Below are 6,103 nucleotides of genomic sequence, written 5' to 3'. Positions count from 1 at the left end.
AGACAAAATACAATTACTACTATAACATACGAATTCCCAGTGGCGATGCTACATAAAGGGCAACTAGGGCACTGCCCCACAACAATTTTAACATAAAAAGTTCATCTGAAGAGACCATCGGTATATACGCGTAAATATTTTTTTTGTTTTTTCCCTCAACCCCTACGTTGCTGCAACCAGACTTACAGGGTATGCACCCTGTGCGAGGTTAATATATTTCTACGTCCTGTTGGAGAGAGTAAAATCTCGGCTCTGCCCAGGAGACGTGACGTCACTGACTGATCCAAACATTTACAGCATACGCAAGGGACAGTCCCCTCACAATGGAAAAGCGCAAAATTCGTAGCCGTCTCTGGGCAGTGAACGAGGTGCCCTGCCCATTCATGTTTGCCTGTTCAGTGTTTCCAACGCTTGGCAGGCAGTTCATTCGTTCTTCCAGCCTGCAGCAATAAGATAGAAAAAAATCCCTCGAATGCTTTTCTTCGCGCTTGTTCCGGCGACCTGAAAAGTTGACAACACTTTTTATTGCACAAACTAGTCCCTCGTATTTTTAAAAAGATCCTCCTTTTCTTCCCATTGTAATACGGATTTGGATTTGAGTTAGTGTGTGAGTTTGCGTTGCGTTCCGTCTGTGAGTATTGGTTGCTTATGAAATAATTAGTTTTTCGCGATTTTATAGTTACTGTACGTGTTTATTTATTTGTGTAATTGTGTCTGTGTTCCAGCAACTTGACATGCAGAATATCTTCGTAAGTATAAACGAACTTTTTGGGGGTACATGGCCAATGTAAAGTGTTGTAACTGAACTTAACGCTGCATCATCTTCCTAGTTAGTCATTGATATTAGTGGATACTTGGTGAATATGACATTGAATCATGTAGAAACTTTAATATCTACGCCTTTCAATTCATTGACAATGGAAGAGAAACTGCAGTGTAACATTTTTCTAATCATTCCAGTATCTACCCAAAGTTTAGTTACAGCAAGCGTATAGGGTTCCGACTTCAGTATTCGAGTTTTTTTTATTTATGTAATTTGTTCCATACGTTGCTGATTTTTCGTATTCCTACGTAGTGAGTATTTAATGCTCTTTGGAGAGATATCTTGATCAGAATGTTAATTTTATTCCAAATTGTTCGAACAATTTACTTACTCCATATCAAGAAACTCCCCTCAAAAACCTTAAAGAGGAATATAGAGGTAAACTGCCCCCCCCTCCCCACCCAAAAGAAAAATGTGCCCTGCCTGACTGAAAAGGCACGCGCCGCCCCTGCGAATTCCATTACATTTTCACTTCTAAATATTTCAGAAACAATTTTTATCATTCACACACATCAAAATGTTCATCTTGGGTTCGAATCTGCTCATTTTTTGTTTTGATTTGATTTCAACGTAAGCATGCTGAATTTAGTCATGTGTACTGATGATTTGTCCTTGCTCATGTAGAAGTACTTTTGTTACTGCCCTTTTAAAGCTGTTATATGTCGCACACGAGGTAACATGAAAATGTGGGGCCTCTGAAAAATGGCGTTGAGCTTGTGTTCGGCTACGAGGTTTTTCGGATCGTGATTGTGTTATCCGGTTTTTATTTCGTAGTTATTACGTGTTTGACTATAAAATACCTCTTGTGAGGTATTCGAAGTGAAAATTAATTTGGAGTTATTAACTTAGTGTGTGTATTTGTGTAAATAAGAGTATAGTAGTGGTAACGATAAACTGACTCACCTGAAATCTATTAATTAATGTAATGGGGGGAAGAAGCAACCCTATGTGCTGCTGATACCCTATTAGCATTAAGCGGTGGTGAAAATCCCGTCTTTCTACAGACTAACATATCAAGAGTGAATGACGAGGATGCTATCATGAAAGGGGTGGAAGAAAAACATCGTGCACAAAAGAGATCGGCGGATTCAGAATCATCTGCCCAACCAGATAAAATCATCCGATCGAACGAGAATGAAAATTCTCCATCACGACAGTACACATATGACAATGCACAATCAGGTCCATATATAGTACTGTTAGAGGGAACAGGAAAAATATAGGAAAACTGTCCGGTGGCAGTTTAGGGAATAAATTTCGAAAGGCAGGACTAGACATAGAATTGATCGAACAGTGTGGTAAAAATAGAGTCCGTGTGACTTTTCCAAATGCAAAAGCTGCAAATGCTTTCACACAAAACGAAATGTATCATAAGGATTTACAGGTTCGAGCTAGAATTCCTCAAGCTCTTGTACAGCGAGACGGTCGTATTTTCGGAGTTGGCATAGATATCAGTGTACAAGACATTATGGATGGAGTGCAATCGGCGATCCCAGTCATCAGTGCGAGGCGTATGCAGAAGAAAATATGGAATAATACGGGTTCTTTCGATCTGAGAGACACAAAATTAATTTGCCTAACCTTTCAGGGTAATGTCTTACCAGAAAGAATACTAGTAAACAGCGAAATTTTCGAGGTCCGGCCTAGAACGAGGTCTGTCTTACAATGTCAAAACTGTTTCCGTTATGCACACCAAAGTAAGAACTGCCGTTCAAAAGCAATCTGCATCAACTGTGGAAAAGAAAAACATGGAGATTCCTGCACAGAAGTTCCTATTTGTGTCATATGTCGAGGTAATCATAGAGCTACATCCCCAGATTGCCCTCAACGACAAATAGAACAGCAAATACAGACGCGGATGGCGGAGGAAAACTTATCTTATTTTGAAGCTAAGGCAAAAATATTGGGGACATATAAACCACCTCTAACCAGAAGAGACATTTTTGCACCTCCATTAACTGCTAAACAATTTCCACCGCTCCCCTCTCACGCTGAGGTCATCCAAAGAACAATGGCACGTCCATTAATATCTGTGACAACTAGAGAGTCAATAACTCCTAAAATAGTTACATCCTCGCAACCCTCAATGCGAAAACAGAAAAATCACACGAGTGTGAGCAAAGATGGGCTGCACTCACGTAGAAGTAATACGCGGACACGAGAAACTCCAAAACCACCTAAAGAGCTATTTTATGAATCTTCATCACTTGACAGTTTATCCGAAGACGAGGAGAATACGCCATCACCCCCAATTGGACGAAATGCGCAACCCCAGTCTGGATCCAATCACATTGAGCAACATCCACATGAGCATAGATCATCAAATAGACAGATCCTCCGGCGGAAAATCTTCAGGCACTGTATAAATCTTTAATGCAAACTTTGCCAGAGCTGTGGTCGGCACTAATAAATATATCAGAACTTAGAAGACAACAACCACTACTTAAACATATTCATGAGCTAACAGGGAATCTCTTGACTGTTTTACAAAACTTAATTTCATAAATCCAGGAATCAAAGGGGGAAAAATTAATAGTATATTGTAGGGAATGGAATTTTTAATTCAGTGGAATATAAATAGTTTTTCTGCACGTAAAATCGAATTAAATAAACTAATTGAGGAATCCCATCCTTTAATTCTCTGTTTACAAGAGACTAAAGGAAAGCAATACGAGAATTACAATCTAAAATATTATAATACTATAGGTTCGCCATTTCAACACAATGAAAGAGGTGTGAGCATACACATTCATGAGAGTGTGGCCCACCAAACTCTTTTTTTATACCCAAAAATTAATATAGTAAACAGATATCATGTAGAAATCATAGCAGTGCGCATAAAAATACAAAAATTTTATTTCAGTATTATTAATGTTTACATACCTTCGAATTCGTTATCTCAAAAAATACAACTACAAGATTTTCAAGGTATTCTGGACAATATTCCAAACCCTTATATTTGTGTAGGAGATTTTAACGGGCATCATCCAATTTGGGGCGGTTCACGATCAGATCATTTAGGCCAGATTTTAGTGGACTGGATAGAACATAATAATTTTATCATACTTAATGATGGTTCGATAACACATATTTCTCGATCCGGAAATAATCCTTCTGTGATAGATTTAACCATAGTGTCTGATGAAATTTTCCCCCAACTTACCTGGTTAGTGGATGAGGATATGCGTGGAAGTGATCACTTACCCATACATGTTCAAGGAAGATTTATGTATAATGTACAGATCCCGCGAAATGCACCTCTCCTTAGACGCTGGAAAACTAACCTTATTGATTGGTCACTGTATTCCACAACAATTGACTCCTTGATATTATCAGAAAATTTACGATCTAATACTGATATCTCGTATTCTCAATTTATACAACTAATTACAAAAACTCTGGATATTGTAGGTATACGTTCAAAAGGGCAAAATACACATAGATTCCCACAATTATATTGGTGGACACCAGAATGCGATACTGCTAAACAGAATCGTAAACGTGATGAGAAAACATTTGCTAGCAGACCCACAATTACCCACAAGATTGCCTGGAAGAGAAGTCAGGCTCTTGCTAAAAAAAGCTTTCAAAAAAGCCAAAAAAAATAGCCTGGATAAATTATTGTAACTCTCTAGGAAATGCTGAACCTATAAAACTCGTCTGGAAAAAATTTAATTCTTTAAGACACCCGAAACTAAGCAGGAAACAGACAATTGATGTAACCTGGCAAAATGAATTTCTCTCCATGATTGCGCCTCCTTCAGTAAATATAGAATATCAACCTCCTCTGGTTCCACAACAAATTTTTACAAGAGAGTTTCCAGCTGTGACTGTCATAGAATTACATAATATACTACATAGAGTTAAAAATTCAGCACCAGGAATGGATGGAATTCCATACCAAGCCATAAAGAGCTTACCTAAAAGGGGATTTGATATTTTAGTCGCTATATACAATAAAACATATACCGGGGGTAGTATACCTTCAGAATGGAAAACACATGTAGTAATTCCTATATTAAAGTCGAATAAACCACCATCAAATGCCCGTTCCTACAGACCAATAGTTCTAATTTCAGTATTGGAAAAATTATTCGAACGCACGCTACAAAAACGTCTTATGTGGACTTTAGAAAAACAACGATTCTTTCCCCCTACGCAAATTGGTTTCAGATTACAACATAGTAGTCAATATGCCATTGCAATTCTCAACGCTGTAATTCAAAATAACATTGTTATGAATTCCTATTGTTATAGTTTATTTATCGATGTGGAAAAAGCCTATGATGCTGTACCACTGACACAACTTTGTCAATTACTAGAAAGAATAGATATATCTCCTATGATTCCCAGATTAATTTGGAATTTATATGCTGATCGAAAAATTTTTGTCTGGTTTCAAAATTCTATCCAGGGGCCTAGATTCACAACTACAGGAATTCCACAAGGAGCTCCACTCAGTCCTATACTATTTAATATATATACGCAGTCTCTACACAATGAACAATTGGAGGATTTTGAACTTATTCAGTATGCAGATGATTTCTGTTTTTACAGAATTACTCCACAAACAACACAGGGATTAATAGACATGACGCGTTTAATACATAAACTTCAAGCATGGTTTTATGAAGTAGGTTTATCTTTCAACCTTAATAAATCTCAAATTATGATTTTTAATTCTCGTAACCAAAATGTATTTCCTAATAATATTAATCATATTACTGACATCCCAGTGGTATCTACATGTAAATATTTAGGAATTCATTTCGATCGTAAAAATAATTGGAAACTGCATATAGATTATTTAATAAATAGAGGGAAATCTGTCCTAAACATTCTTCGTGGATTGGCAACTACTAAGTGGGATAGTCAACCCACAATTATGTTACTATTTTACAGAAACTGCTTTCGCTCCTTATTTGAGTATGCGGCTTTCAGTTACGGTGGTGCATCCTCAAAACAGTTACAAAAAATTGATGTACTACAACGCAAAGCATTACGAATTTGCTCTGGATTGATGAATTCTAGTCCAAACGTAAGTGTTTATATGGAAAATAGAGAGATGGCTCTATCCCATCGCCGCAAACAATTAACAAATAAATTTCTTTTTCAAACCTGGGAGAATCATAATCACCCATTTAATTTGCTATTTGAAACACAAAAACAGTGGGCATTTATGAATGTTATAGATCCGATCAACCCGAAATTTTATTTTCTTCATTGTTATTGTATGGATCCTGACGCGTACCAAAATTCTTTCACATATCATTCACCTCC

Source organism: Lepisma saccharinum, chromosome 9, assembly GCF_977018435.1.
Source record: "Lepisma saccharinum chromosome 9, izLepSacc3.1, whole genome shotgun sequence".
Lineage (NCBI taxonomy): Eukaryota > Metazoa > Arthropoda > Insecta > Zygentoma > Lepismatidae > Lepisma > Lepisma saccharinum.
The sequence above is the reverse complement of the archived record's forward strand: the minus strand, read 5'-3'. Positions refer to the sequence as shown.